A 16,417-nucleotide genomic window follows, 5' to 3' on the forward strand; every position below is an offset into this window, starting at 1 on the left:
GATCCCCTGCTGGTTATATATTAATAAAAAGAAAAAAGAAACACACAATCTAGAGGGTACATCTCAAGATACAAAGAAAGAAAAGAAGAAAATAAAAAAGATTACAATATATGCTAATATATGCTCTAACCATTCCAACATTGGTTGTTTCCACTCCTCTTTTACGCGAAGGATAACATGCATAAAAACAGTCTTAAAATGCAACATAGCACCGTGAATTGATGGAGTGATTCCTCTGAATATCCAGTCATTCCTTGCCATCCAAATACACCAACTCATGAGAATAATGATTTTCATAAAGAACTGAACTTGAAGCTGAATTTTGAAGCTATGGAGGATATTGTAGGGCTCATCTGACAAGTTTGCAAATAGGCTTATATTGATCCAACATTCCTGAGCAAAAGGGCACTCAAGGAGGAGATGGAACAAAGTTTCCTCTCTGTTATGCGGGCATAGGACACAAGAGTAAGAGGGCAAATCCATATGTTTTCTTCGGAGAACATTTCTTGTACTCAGTCTGTCATTGAGGAGCAACCAGAAAAAGAATTTGTGTTTGCTTTGGCATTTAGATTTCCAAAGCCACCTGAAAACTGGGTGAACATGATGATGTCCTGTAAGTGTTCGATAGGCAAAAGATGAAGAGAAGTGTTGATTGCCCCAAATATATGTCCAACAGTCTTGCTCATCATTTATTGAGATAAAATCCAAGTCAGCAGCTAGTTGTAGTAACTGATCCATGGCTTGGGCTATTAGAGGCAAATTGAAAAGCTGGTGCAAATCTGATAGCACATAAGCCTGTCTGATCGATATGTCTTCCTTTTTAGTGAAGGAGTATAGTTGTGGATAGGCTTGAGCAGGAACATTATTGTTCCACAAGTCATGCCAAAGTAAACATGTTACTCCATTATGTACTGTTACTGATGCTAAGCTCTTAAATTTGTCCAGAAGCTTGACAATATCTCTCCACCAAAAGGATCCTTTTCTTACTCGTCCTGGCAGCCTACCAGTAGCATAATGCTTCTCCCAAACTAGATGAACCCATGGAATATCTGCTCGGTTAAAGAATTTATGGAGATATTTGAGTAGAAGAGCTTCATTTTGGGTCCGCAGGTTTAAAACACCAAGGCCACCCTCTTCCTTTGGCAAACAAACAAGCTCCCAGGCTGCTTTGGGTGGCTCTCTATTATTTATATCAAACTTTCTCCAAAGACAACATTTTCTATACTTATCCACTTGTTTGTACACTGTCTTATGTAATAAAAAAGTGCACATATGAAACATTGGCATAGCTATGAAAATAGAATTTGTTAACTGAAGCCTTCCTGCATCTGATAGGAAATTTGATGTGGTTACCAATCTTCTCTCACGTCTGGATACCATGGGCAAAAACTCTTCAATCTTGGGCTTAGTTAGACCAAGGGGTAGTCCTAGGTAAGTAAAAGGAAGACTACCAGTAGCACATCCAAAGGTCTATGATAAGAACTGCAATCTATCCTCTGTGATATTAATAGGCACCATCATTGACTTAGAGAAGTTAACTTTGAGACTAGTGGATATTGCAAAATTCTGAAGAAGCTGTTTCAAGTGCAGCAGCTGATTGGGGCAGCCCTCCATGATTATTAGGGTGTCATCTGCATACTGTAAGATAGGGAAATCTTGACTGTATGCTAGAGGAATTGGTAGGTGCAGATGTCCTTGTTCTTTTGAGAGATTAAGAATAGATTGTAGAAGATCAGCTCCTAGAACAAATAAAAGAGGAGAAAGTGGATCCCCTTGACGAACTCCTCTCTTACAACTAAACCTTTTCCCAGGAACACCATTCAAAAGTATGGAGGATGTACCTGAGCCAAATATCTGTTCCATCCAATGAATCCATTTTTCTCCAAAACCTTTGTGTTGCATGATTGACAACATAGCTTTGTGTTCAATTTTGTCAAAAGCCTTTTCAAAGTCGAGCTTAAGAATGACTATCTCTTTTCTGGATTTGTGGCATAAATGTAGGTACTCAAAAGCCCAGGCTATACAATCTTGTATGGTTCTTGACTTAATGAAACCATATTGATTTGCATGTATAAATGACTGAATTACTTTTTGCAGTCTGTTGGCCAATAGCTTTGTCAGGAGCTTCATGGATGTGTTCAGAAGAGAAATTGGTCTATAGTCTGTTACCTTTGCTGCACCCTCAATTTTGGCTATTAGAGTGATATATAAGCCATTTATGCTTCGCAAGCAGACACTGCTAGAGTGAAAATCTTCACACAAAGAGTAAAAATCTATCTTGATGATAGTCCAACATCTCTTTATGAAATTGGTATTAAACCTATCTGGTCCAGGCGCCTTATCATTTGGCAGATTATTGATTGCAAAGGCAATCTCTTCATGTGAAAAAGGTTCATCAAGGTAGTTCAAGTTCTCAGCTTGATGTAAAAGCTGTTGTAGGTCAAAGGGCATGGAGTTATTTTCAGAGGTGCCCAACCGTTCTTTAAAAGCTTACCATGGAATTAACTCCTTCACCTGATGATGGTATTGAGGAGTCCCAGATGTGTCCTCTAGAGACCTAATGTAACTTTTTCCATGATTAATGGTTGCATTCGCATGAAAGAATTTTGTTGACTCATCACCAAACTTTACCCATTTAATGGATCCTCTCTGTTTCCAGTAGATATTTTGCTGTTTAAGAAGGCTTTGAACCTTCTCCTGTAGAGTAGCTTTAAAATTCCATTCCATGAGGGTTAAGTCTTTGTATTCTTCAATTAGTTCCATAAAAAATAAAGACAGCTTCACATTTGAGAGAAGAGACTTGAGGTTCGAAAGTTGAGATTGCCATGCTCTTAGAACCCTTCTAAGATTCTTAAATTTTTGAGTGATAATTTTTGCCTTATCAGATTCCTGAACTGGGATTGACCAACCATGCGAAACTACATCCATGAACTGATCATGTTCTAACTAATAGTTTTCAAATCTAAAAATCTTGCCTTTTGGGATATCTGTCGTAATGTGAATGACACATGGTGAATGATCTGAAGTTTCCATCACCAATGGGTAGGCTGTTGTGTTTGCGTGTCTGAGGATCCAGGAAGTCGACGTAAAGAACCAGTCTAGCCGTTCCAACAAAGTTACTTGTTGCTTGTTGGACCAAGTAAATTGCTTGGATTTAAGAGGAATTTCCATTAAACCAAGAGTGCTAATGGCATCATTGAACATGAACATGTCACTGTAATTGCCACCTGGTTTGTTTCTATTTGAGGGGTCTCTTATCAGATTGAAGTCCCCCACTACCAACCACTCAAAGTTCGTCAGGCATTTGAATGTGCTTAAACCATTGAATGAAGGCTACTTTCCCCTCCGCAGTGCAAGGACCATAGATATTTGCTAGAATCCATTCCCAATCAATAAGGTTTGAAGATAACTTAACTGAAATAACAAACTGATTCATGAAAACTAGTTCCTCATGAAACACAGATGATTTCCAGATTATAGCAATCCCTCCAGAAGCCCCTTGCGACGGTAGAAACTCATACTTATCAAAAGATGAAGGACAAAACTTTTTAATGAATAAGGAATCTAGAGCTTCTCGCTTTGTTTCTTGGATGCAAATGATGTCACAGTTACTTTCAGAAATTTTATCTTTAACCGAATACCATTTCTTGTCAGAATTAATACCCTTACATTCCAACAAAAAATCTTCCAATCTCTTTTGTTATGAGAAGAGTTCATCAATATGTATAAGAGATGTTTAACAACCATAGTACTGAATGGATATAATCAGTACAAAGACACAAAAGTGAAACAATACTAGAAACATAGAGGTTCCATAACAAGGAAGCATGACATATAAAATTTGTTTCTAGCTAACAAAATAAAACACCTAGCCACCCTTCCAAGGTTACTACTTTTTAGACTTTTTCTTCTGATCTTTTGTGACATCATCATCTTCATTGTTCCTGTCAACCTTTTTCTTTAATACCTTCCTTCCACCAGGGGGGCTACAGCCTTCTTCTTTTTATTCAAGGCAGCTACTGAAAGCTTTGAATGTTCAATTTTACAAAAGGTTTCTCCCAGATTACGAATCACTGACTGTGATAAGAAAGGTGGCTGTACAGAGCACCCAATGCAATTTTTATCCTTGCACCCAGAACCTTTGAAACCTTTGTTGTAATTGGTCGTCCTTGTGCTTCTTCTAAGATCCTCATCAGAAAGAGTATTACCTACAGCATCTTTTGTTAACTTAGCCATCATGTTGGCCTGCTGAAGCAATAACTTAGACCATGGACTAGCAGAAGATGTGACCTTCTTAAGTAACCCCTGAACAGGCGTAGCAGGTGAAGCAGTCTGTGTACTCGTGGGGGAGTCTATAGCAAGCATTGCAGGATTCTGAGAATTATGAACTGAGGTTGTTGGAGTAATAGACGAACTAGCTATATTGGATTTATCAAGCCCTTCAAACAAGATATCCTTTCCTTTACTGTCAACTAGCTTATTTGCTGACTTGGAGGCAGAACAAATAGACACAGCAGTGTAAGGGTATTTGTTAGGAATGGAGAATTTTAAGGCTTGATCAGACTCAAGGTACTGTAAAGCTGGAGAAGATAAAAACTCCTTGGCCCACACAAAATTACTGGGGTTAATCAATTGAGCCATAAAGAAGGATGCCCAGGAAATGGGTATCTCTACCTTGGGTTCATCAGATCCTGAAGAAAAGTTTCTTGCCCACTGCCTATAAAATTCAGCATTTGGCCTAGACTGACAAAGAGCTTCCATTTGAGCTAAAACAAGATCTTGAGTAGGCTGAGTAAATTCAACATAACCCAGTTGCATGACATTATTATTCCCTTCCTCCTGCTGAATATCCTGATCATGATTGACTCCCATGAGATCATTTTCATTTATTTCATCATGCACCATATGAATAGGTTGGCCATCACTTTGAGGGATAAACACTTCAACTTGTACAGGCTGCTCCACCACTTGCTGAACTAGAGCAAGGTCATTATCAGAGTTATCTGAACCCTCAATAACCTGATTATTATCCTCTTCATTGACTGCTCCCACTATATCCTCATCTGGTTGTTCATTGTTTTCAATGCCCCCCAAATCCTCACCAATGTCCATGTTCAAATCAATGTCAAGATTGTCATGTACCCTCTGACCATTTCTAGCAGGATCATTATGTGCAGGATTAGGTGCAGCCAGGGCCTGAACAATAAGGACATTTGGATCCTCATGGGCTTCCTGAGGACCAATGAAAGGCCCATCATCTTGTGCTTGTGGACCATCTGGCCAGAGACCCCATTGTGGAGCTGGTTCTTGATTAACTATCTGATTAGCAGCATTGGGATTACTTGCCGCATTTCCTGAAGGTTGTCCATAGCCAAAAAAATCAAAGAGAGTAGGTTCCACATCATTAGGTGGTTGGCCTTCATCAGCAGGGCCCCCACCTAACATCCTGTATTGTAAAATTTCACACTGGGCAGTTCATGAGTTGCCTTCAAAGTCCTCCCCCTTTGAACAGACTAGAAACCAAGGTATTTCAGAGAGATCAACCACTCTAATTTTAGCAACAATTCAAGCAAGGTTATTAGGATCCTCTTCCCAGACTAGGAGCCTACCAAACTCAGCAACAACCTTTTCTAAATCTGTCTTTGTGCAATAATCAATATGAAATCCCAGAATCATGATCTAGAATTTACAGTTCATAGTTATAAGTCGATTATTCCAACCCTTGTTGTGATCAGAAAAAGATATTCTATAATGACCATACTCATGAGGCCCCCCACCAAACAGAAAATCCTTTTCATGAACAAAATGAAATCGAACATAGGCTTGACCATAGGGGCATGGTTGGATAGAATGAACACCCATTCGACAGCGATTCCTCAAAAAGTCATCAAGCAAATCCCTTATGGATTGAAATGATACCTGCTGCTGTGGGAGGGGCTCAATGGTTGCTATTGCCACATCACTCTGATTCCTCTGAGGACCTCCAAGAATAACCCTGGACATTGGTTTGCGGAAGCCCACCAACTGCCGCTGACAACCGCGAGGGAGGAAAGGAGTAGGATCCACAAATCTGTACGCCATGAGAGGCAAAGGGGGATTCTCCGGAGATGTCCCACAATGCAGGATCACCCGAGAAAAGCAAGTGGCAATTGGGGCTGGAGCAGCAAATCGGAAGCACTTCTGCAGGAAGGGGTAGATCGCCTTTACTTGTTTCTCGTGGCGGAGAAGAACAAGGCATGTGCGATGACGGCGAGCAAAGCATGGAAGTTGGAGGGACAGCACCAGAGACTGCGGTTGAGGGAGAGAGTTGCCAAAAAAACTGTTAATGCTGGGGTAACGGGAGGAACACCCAGTAGGGACCGATATTTTGGGGTAACTGAAAAATATTGCAGATTTATGCTTGTTTACAAGTTGCCCAGAGCCTATGTGATACTTCTCCAAAATAGATGCTACTCGTTCTGCACCCCTTGTTGTAGCTTCTGAGAAAATCAAGCAATAATCAGCAAAATAAAATATGGGATACCCACGGAATATGTCGACTCACTCTAACGCCTCAGGATATATACATTGGACCAATATGCTTCAACAAACTGGACAGCCTTTCAGCACAAAAGAGAAATCAATAAGGGGACGACATTGGATCCCCTTCTCTGATCCCTCTTGTTGGTTTGAATACTGGTGAGAATTTACCGTTAACTCTAACAGAGAAGCTTACTGAGGTTACACACTTCATTGTCTGGGCAATCCATTTCTCTGAAAAACCAAGTCCTGACATGACGGAGCGCAGGTACTCCCATTCCACTCTGTCATAGGCTTTGCCCATATTGATTGCACAAGCGCCTGTTTTTTCCTTTCTTCCTCTGAATATAATGAGTACATATGCTATCAACACGTTATCTGTGATGAGCCGCTCCGGGACAAAGGCGCTTTGTTCCTCTGATACAATTTCCTCTAGAAAGTTCCTCAGCCTGTTTGCAATGGCATTGGAATCAGGACCAGCAAGGTTCTATTAACTTCCTCTGGCATTTCACCTCCATTCAGAAACCCAGCACAGCTTGCGTAACATGCTCCTTCACCAAACTCCAATGTCTCTTGAAAAAGCCAGCAGTGAACCCATCGACACCTGGGGATTTGTTTGGACCCATATGAAACAAGGCTGCCTTAATCGCCTCTTCAGTAAAGGGTTGGTCCAGTACAGCGTTCGTCTCACTCATCACTTTTGGTAGCACATGTTGGCATACAATTTCTGGTTGGAGAAATTCCTGTACCGAGAATAAGTCCTGATAGAATGCACTTGCCAAGTTTCCATTTCTTCATGCTCCACAGCTAAGGAGCCTTCTTCCTTTTTTAAGCACTACTATAGAACTGAGCATTCGTCCAAGACGTTATTACCGGACGGTTTTTGTCCGATACTAATGTGCCGAATTAGTACCGGGTCTAAATTTTCGGTTCTCGGAGGTCTTTTAGTACCGGATCAAAACACCACCCGGTACTAAATGTCACACTTTAGTACCGGTTGATGTTATGACCCGGTACTAATACTCCTGGACCATTTAGTACCGAGCAATAACACCAGAATCCTGTGGAGCACCATTTAGTATCGGGCAATAACACCACTCGGTACTAAATGGGCAATAACACCACCCGGGTAATAACACCACCCGGTACTAAATAGTGACATTTAGTACCAGGTGGTGTTATTTTCCATTTAGTACCGGGTGTTGTTATTGCCCGGTACTAAATAGTGCTCCATGAAATACTTAAAAAAGAAAGTATATATCTAACTCCATCACATGTAGTGTGTGGGTGAGATGGTATAAAAGGTTTGCGTGTATTACGTGTAAAATTCGTGGGCAGTGATGCGCGTGTTCGCGGTCTTCCCGACTGCTCGTCAATTTTTTCTTTATTTTTTAGTGCAAAGCCATTTGGTATTTTAACCAGTACTAAATGACATGTCATTTAGTACCGAAATGGTGTACCGGTCAGACACCGGGTTCCTAACCGGTACTTATAAGTCGATTTTCCAATAGTGATATGATCCTATTTCGTCTGGCCCTCCATGATGCTTTTGCCTTGAAAAACCCAGTATTACGATCTCCCTCCCGAAGCCAATCAATCCTCGATCGCTGCTTCATCATTACCTCCTCGCGTGCAACCAGTTCAGCTAACTGCTTCATCAATCTTTTCTCATATGCTGTTGGTCCCCTATGTAGCGAGCGGCCTCGTTCCTTCTCTAGCTGTTGGCGGACTAATTTAATCTGTTTTCTAACTGAGCCAAAGACATCTCTGTTCCACCCCCGAAAGGAAGGGAATGTTGTAAGCTTTTGGAGTGAAACATTCGACTACCCTCACCTGGATCCCATACTTGGTTTTATGAAGCAATCATAGTGCTCATGCCTTTGTCACATGTTTTCATGTCAGGTTGGATATTGGTTTACATAATAGGTTAAAATGAATTGGTCCCTGAATGAACTTCATGTGATTAGATGTTAGACTGGATCCATCGGACTTGCTTTGTGGTAAGATACATTAATATCAGACCGCACATCTGAGCCTTTATTAAAACTGGAATAAGGTTGGGCTACTCTGGAGAAGGCTGGGCTGACAATTAATGGTATATATGGATTGGGCCCATCATTGATACCTTCAAGAATCAACAACATGCACAGGCCTAAACATATGTCAGCCCACAAATCAGAAACGGCAACGGGGAAAAAACAGAAAATTTTTGAAATCTTCCTAAAAGAAAAAGGAACTATAGAAGTTCATCTATTTGTAGTTATTAGTATTTAAATAAATTTTATGAATATCAAGCAACTTAACAATCAATTGACCGCAGGGGAAATGTTAACGTGCACGCTTGCACTTCCGATGGACAAGGGCACTTGCAAGACCATTCCCACAAATAATCAATGATATGGGCAGGTGTTTCATGCATGTCTATGCATGTGTGTATACACGAGAGAAGATGTGATGTCTCTGCCCAACTCATCTTCCTGTGTCCACCCAACTACAGGATTTGTGCACAGGAATAAACTGACACAGATTTGATGTTAGTTGCTTTATTGGCCGCAACTTTTTGCGAGGTTATTAGTCAGAAATTTGACATCCATTATATACGTCCCAAAATTGTATTTATTAACAATCGCAAAAAGTATTTTTTTCACGAAAACACACGACATATCTAGCCAGATTCCAGAAGGGGCGATGATGAATAAATTACCTTTTTTACTTTTCTCTGAAAATCGCCCTAATTTTTGTACTTTGTTTGATTAAAATAGGCTAGTTATTGATCAAAAGTTGAGGTTGAGAAGTCTGTTCAAGCATCAACAGATAATATAAATAATCTTCATGTTTATCGAACCATCTAATTAAGATAGTGATTAAAGAAGGACGTCGTCATTTATTTAGATCCTGGAGCCACCTCATTGTAACTCAATCAATTGCTCATCGAATGCAAACAACAACACACTATATACTAAAATATCAAGAATTAATTAATTGTGAAAATGTTATCACTAACAGTGTAGAATGGAACCATTTGGGATATTAAGTTGTTGCACGTAACTCAAAGTAGGATAACACGGGTTCTTGTTTGGAATATAAGGGTTTATACCTGTTGGTTCAAAGTAGGATATCACCTATAGTCTGAAATTCAAGCATCAACACACAATTCGAAGGGTCTATCCTTGTTGGTTACAAGCAATTCAGTCTGAAATATATCCCCCCATGTTCTTGATTGGGATCATCTAGGATAACATTGGTTACATCTATTATAGGTGATTGCATTGAACTTTCAGGGATCACTACGGGAGACAGAACTTTTGCCGAGTGCCTGGGGCACTCGGCAAAGGCATGAAAACACTCGGCAAAGGGCACACGGCAAATATTGTGTCGGCAAAGCCTAGTTTGCCGAGTGTCAAAACTCGGACACTCGGCAAACATGTTGCCGACGCCGAAAAACACTCGGCGAACAGATGGACTCGGCGAACCGCGGACTGACGGCGTCGGGTAACGGCGAGTTTGCCGATTGTGAATTGAGAGGGGTCCGTTATACGTGGCAAAATATCGAAAATGGGGCGGTTCTGGTCACTTTGCCGAGTGTTACACTCGGCAAAGGCCCCTCTTTGCCGAGTGTAACACTCGGCAAAGTGACCAGAACCGCCCCATTTTCGATATTTTGCCACGTATAACGGACCCCTCTCAATTCACAATACACATATCACAGGCATTTGTAATAAACAACCACATGGATAATTCACAACCACAGGCATAATTCATAAACACCACAGGCATAGTTCAACATAAGCACGAAATAATCCATAAATCCAAGTTCTTCTCACAATTTAGTTTCCACATTGTTCACAATCAAGTCTACTTCCGTGGAGGCCAAGGAGACCACTGCGACAAATCTTGATCTTCATTATTCGAAGCCGCCGATTGATTCTGCACATAGGATAGGACATTCTGAGGTAACATCTAAAGTTGTCAAATTTAAACTATTGAATCTTAAACACAATGTGTCAAGTGACTCACAGGAGTAGTCGTGGGTGGCTGAGGCGGAGGGAACATCATCGGCGGTGGCGGAGGCAAAGTCTGTCCCATGCTCGTAGCAAAGTTCTGCATGTACTGGAACATCTGCTCCATCCTAATCCGGTTTTCCTCCATCCTCCGCCGCATTTCCTCCATCTGTGCCGCCATCTCCTCTTGTTTCTTCCTTGATTCTTCCACCTGGGCCTACAATATTTTATTGCAATGTTATAATGCAAAGCTAAAGTACAACAACAAACGAACGATGAATGGAAGAGAAAGAACCTGTAGAGCCTCCATCTGGAACTGTGCAGCGGTGGGTCATGGGCGTACCGCCGGGCTCGAGTCCGTGCTCCTAGCTCGGATCTGGGAGAGAGTGGGAGTAGAGGCCGTGTCGAGGACGCCGTCGCCAATCCAATATCGGCCATGCTTCTTTCCTCCTCCCACCCTCATCACGATTTCTCCATCAATGTCCTCGGAGCTCGGATCGAAGTCTGGCCCGTGAACCTCCCTAGCCATCTTTGTATACTCGCTGACGCGGCTGTATATGCTAGGGTGGTTGTACGCCTCGGACGGGTCGTCTGGGTTGAAATCTATATCGGCCGTCGCCTTGCCCTTTTTGGAGAGGACCCATGCCTTGAGCTGGGAGCAAGGTCGGCCATCATGTGACGCCGACTGCAGCAAAATACAAAATCATTAAAAATTACGTAGAACTGAACGTTACAATAAAGAATTGAAGTTGCGTACCCATTTTTCTCTATATTCATCAAGGCTTAGGCTGCCTTGATGGTGTGATGCAGTCGGCATCTGCAAATGCCGCTGCCGGCAAGAAAGGTGGGTCTCCAACCACCCGGGCTCCAACCACACGTCGACCATCCTCTCCCAGCACGGCATATGCGCACGACACCACCACGGAGGCACCTACATCATCAAGCGTGTGACGTATGAAAAAGAAAATGAGCCTAATTAATCATAAATAGTAAGCATCAACGTTCTTTACTTACCCTCATGAATTGATCCTTAGTCAGGTTCATTGTTCTTGCCTCCTCTTTTCTAACCTTCGTATGATTGTATTGAGCGTTGAACTCTATGATGGCCTGGATGCGCACCTCGTAATGCATGTCCCTCACGAGCTTCTTGGCGGCTACATCACAGACGGCCTTCGCCTTGGCCTCGAACCCCTCCTGGCATCTATAGAAGTCCTGCATATACACGCGTAAACAGTTATTATTTCAAGAATGTCGAAAGTAGCTGATGTATTGAGCAATTTAGTACGAGGAGTACTTACCCACAGCTCGGCCTTGACCCGCTCCGCTATGTTGGGGAATCTTCTCTGTTGACGATCAGGGACGTCGGGGGCGGCGACGTAGTGGTCCCACGTGTAGGCCGGCTGCAGCTGTCCGGCGTACACCACCAAGCCAGGGAAGTGAACCCTGCACAAAAGGCCAAGGATCCCGTTGGCCTTACGGTTGTGGTCACCCCCGCTGAGCTTAACCCAACTCCTGCACAAGTAATTAATATGAATTATTAGTTTTTGTAACTTACAACATAAGAACAATTTTAAGAATATTTAAAGTTACTTACTTGGTCCCAACCGGTTTAATGAGCGGGCGTAAATGCTCAGGTATCGGCCGCTTCGGGAGGGATGAGGGACCTCGCAACCATATCTTGGCCTGGGTATCCCCTGCCTCCCCGTCCCTCTCCTGCTCCTGCTGCTCCTCCTCCTCCGCCTCCTCGTCCCCAGAGGAGTGTGCGGAAGGTACCTCCTCCTCCTCCTCCTCCTCCTCAACCCTACGTCGAGGCCTGCCTCGACGCCTCCCTCGACCACTCCCTGAACGTGACCCTGACCCTGAACCAGTCCCTGCCGCGGCCAGTTTCTCGCAAATCGACGTGAGCTTCCTGATACCGCCCACCATTGCTTAATCCCTCGACCACTCCTGAACGTGACCCTGACCTGAACCAGTCCTGCCGCGGCCAGTTTCTCGCAAATCGACGTGAGCTTCCTGATACCGCCCACCATTGCTTAATGACCTGCAATTAAAAAAAGTACACGAGTCAGCATAGGCAAAAAAAACATAATTAGAAATATATAGCTAAATTATTACGAATCATACATGTATTAGAAATAATCATCATGATCGGGATTAGCTGGATCATAAGTCTCATCATCACTATCACGCGTGTCGATATAGTCAAGCTCGTGCTCCGAATAAGGAATGTCGTCATCACTGTCATTATCTAACTGTAATCGGTGAAGTAATTCTAAGTCCTTCACATTCTGAACCTCGTCTCCACCGTCTTCTGCAGCAACCCTCTCGTTGTCTACTTCCATTCCGATCGCTTCGGTTAAATCTATCACAAAACTCCCTTCGAGCCCATCTTCTTGGAATAACTCTCCTTCGTACGTGTCGGGGTCTATATTGTAATCTTCATTGTTTGGTACAGGTAGTTTACCGTGTGGTGATACCTTGTACACAACATCCCAACCCTTAAGACGGCTGTCGGTTTGGCACGGGTATGACAAATAATAAACTTGCGTGGCCTGTTGAGCCACAATATAGACATCGTCTCCTGGTAACCTGGATGACTGTCGAATTTCGACTAGCCCAAGGTTAGGGGCCCGTCTCACGACAGATGGATCAAACCAATGGCATTTGAATATAACTGGATTAAGAGGTTTGCACCCATGAAAAGTGAGTTCGTATATTTCTTCAATTCTTCCGTAGTACTCGACTCCATCGGAGCCTGGCGTGAAAACTCCGGTATTTGTGGTTCTTCGATTGGGCCGACTCTGCTCGTGCCTTGTTGTGTGAAACCTATATCCGTTGACGTCATAACCGGCAAACGACCTGACCCTATAGTCACAGCCATCGGCAACCTGTCTCAACTCGACATTCATAGACGCATCGGTTCGGCCCTGCAAGTACGAACAGGGCGGTTCGTTATATTAATCGTATGCACGAGTATCTAGAATGTTCGCGGAAATGAAATTTTACCTTCTGTTTGAACCAAGAAATGAAATCGGGCATTTCATTTCCCGCACCCTCTTTAAGAAGAGTCTCAGCTTCGTGCGGGGTCGGTTGCCTTGATTTACGCCAGAATTGACGATGAAATTGCCTATGCCAACGAGAAAGATACGTTTAGGCAAGAGATACCATTAATACGTCGAAATAAGTTTGTCGATGACTTACATCATGTACGGCTCCACTTCAGATAGGTTGGTCAACACATATAGCATGATAGAGCGCCACTCTTCATGATTAAGGGTCTTGCGGGTCGCACCACTTGCACTTCCGAGTTGCCCTCGGAAAATGCTAAGGCTTAATTCATCTTCGCTAGCATTGTAACGAGGAGGTGGATTATGCACACTAGGAAGGTTCTCAGCGTAGTATTTCGATGTGAAGTTTGACACCTCCTCCAGAATGTATGCCTCTGCAATGGATGCTTCAATTTTGCACTTATTCTTACATTTAGTTCGAACAACCTTTTGACATCTCTCAATTGAGTAGCACCAACGACCCTGCACAGGCCCCCCCATTCGTGCTTCATACGGGAGGTGTAGAATCATATGCTGCATTGGATTGAAGAAGCCTGAAGGAAAGATCTTCTCCAACTTACAAAGCAACACAGGCGCCATTGTTTCCATTTCTGCAACCACGGTACGAGATAACTCCTTCGCACAAAGCCGGCGGAAGAAATTGCTCAACTCCGCTAGCACCTGCCACACATGCTCAGGGACATAGCCTCGAACCATCACCGGAAGGAGGCGCTCAAGCCATATATGGTAATCATGACTCTTGAGCCCGTTGATTCGCATAGTTGCTAAATTCACTCCCCTCTTCAAGTTCGCTGCATAGCCATCAGGGAACATTAATGTTTGGAACCATTCTAGAACCTCCCTCCTTTGAGCCCTCGTCAGAACGAAATCGGCCTTAGGCTTCCTCCATGACTTGCCAGCTCTTGGAGGCGCCATGTTTAGCTGTGGTCTGTTGCACAATGTCGCTTGATCCACTCTAGCCTTAACGTTATCCTTTGTCTTGTCAGGAATGTCCATTATGGTACCAAAAATTGCCTCGGCGATATTTTTTTCCGTGTGCATTACATCAATGTTATGTGGAACAAGGAGATTATCAAAATATGGAAGCTTCCACAAGCACGACTTCTGCGTCCAAGCATGTTGCTCGCCATATCCCAAAAAACCACCTTCTTCATTATTGAACTCAAGAGCGTCTAACTGAGCACGAACTGCGGCCCCTGTCATCATCGGCGGTGCGGGGGCTGTAACTACAACATCTTTGGTAAAGTTCTTCATGTCTCATCTAAATGGATGGTCAGGAGGGAGGAATTGTCGATGTTTGTCGAACGAGGAATATTTGCCCCCTTTCGACAACCAAATGAACTTCAAAGATGCTTTACATACTGGGCAAGGGAACTTCCCGTGAACACACCATCCGGAGAAAATCTCATATGCCGGCAAGTCATGCAGTGAGTACTGGTACCAAACATGCATCTTGAAGTTTGTCTTTGTGGATCGGTCATAGGTCCATACCCCTTCCTCCCAAGCACGGAGCAAATCATCAATCAGAGGCTCCATATACACACTCATATTATTCCCCGGATGATCTGGAATTATCAACGACAAGAATATATTATGTCGTTGAAATAGGACGCCGGGTGGGAGATTCAAAGGGATAACGAAAATGGGCCAACAGGTGTACGGGGCGGCCGCCATTCCATAGGGATTGAACCCATCAGTTGCCAACGCAACGCGTACGTTACGGGCCTCTAGAGCTTTTGCAGGATAAATCGCATCAAAGCTTCTCCAGGCTTCAGCATCGGATGGGTGTACCAGCTTCTCTGGATTATAGCGATGGCCATTTTTGTGCCATGTCATCTGTTTCGCGGATTCTTCAGTCATGAAAAGCCGTTGGATCCTAGGTATGAAAGGAAGATACCGTAGAACCTTCACAGGAATTGCGAGCTGCTTTTTCTGACCGTCACCAGAATCAACCTCCAGAAATCTAGACGATTCACACTTCACACAGTATTTTGCTTCTGCATACTCTTTCCTAAATAAGATGCATCCCTTCGGGCATGCATGTATATGCTCGTATGGCATCTTAAGTGCACGAAGGAGTTTCTGTGCCTCATACATGCTCTTTGGCAAGATGTGACCAACCGGGAGCAGGCTTCCAAAAACTGTCAACATAATATCAAACGCGTCTCGACTCAAACTAAACTGAGACTTCACAGCCATTAGGCGTGCAATGGCATCTAGCTGAGAAACCTTGGTATGGCCGTGAAGGGGTTGCTGTGCCGCAGACAACATTTCGTAATAAGCCTTAGCGGTAGCCTCTGGCTCCTCCTCCCTACGTGCCTCTTCGAAGTGTGCTTCATGAAAGTCATTTAACATGTCTCCCACCCCGGCATCATCATCAAATTCCTCGATTCGTTGTCTCAAGACCTCCTCTCTCCCACGGTCAGATTCACCATGGTAGATCCACCTGGTGTAGTCTGACGTAAATCCGTTCTTCACCAGATGTTTGCCCATCTCCAGCTTGGTTTGCCGACGCATGTTTCCACATTTGCTGCACGGACACCAAGTCGATCGAGCTCCATTGACACTTGCAAACGCCCGTTCCAAGAAAGCATCCGTCTTGTCAAGCCATTCATTGGTCAACGTATTCTGACTAGTGCGACCCGTGTACATCCACTGACGATCCTCCATCCTCTACCATTTAAATAAGTAATACAAAATTCACATGGCATATACACGTTCCTATATTGTCTACTAGGTAAAGATAGGTCCTAATCCCACCCCAGGGATGTGTAGGTGGGTTTAGTATCCATGGGCTACTCCAACCCGAGATCAAACATCAGCATCACC

This window comes from Setaria italica, chromosome VII (assembly GCF_000263155.2).
Source record: "Setaria italica strain Yugu1 chromosome VII, Setaria_italica_v2.0, whole genome shotgun sequence".
Taxonomy (NCBI): domain Eukaryota; kingdom Viridiplantae; phylum Streptophyta; class Magnoliopsida; order Poales; family Poaceae; genus Setaria; species Setaria italica.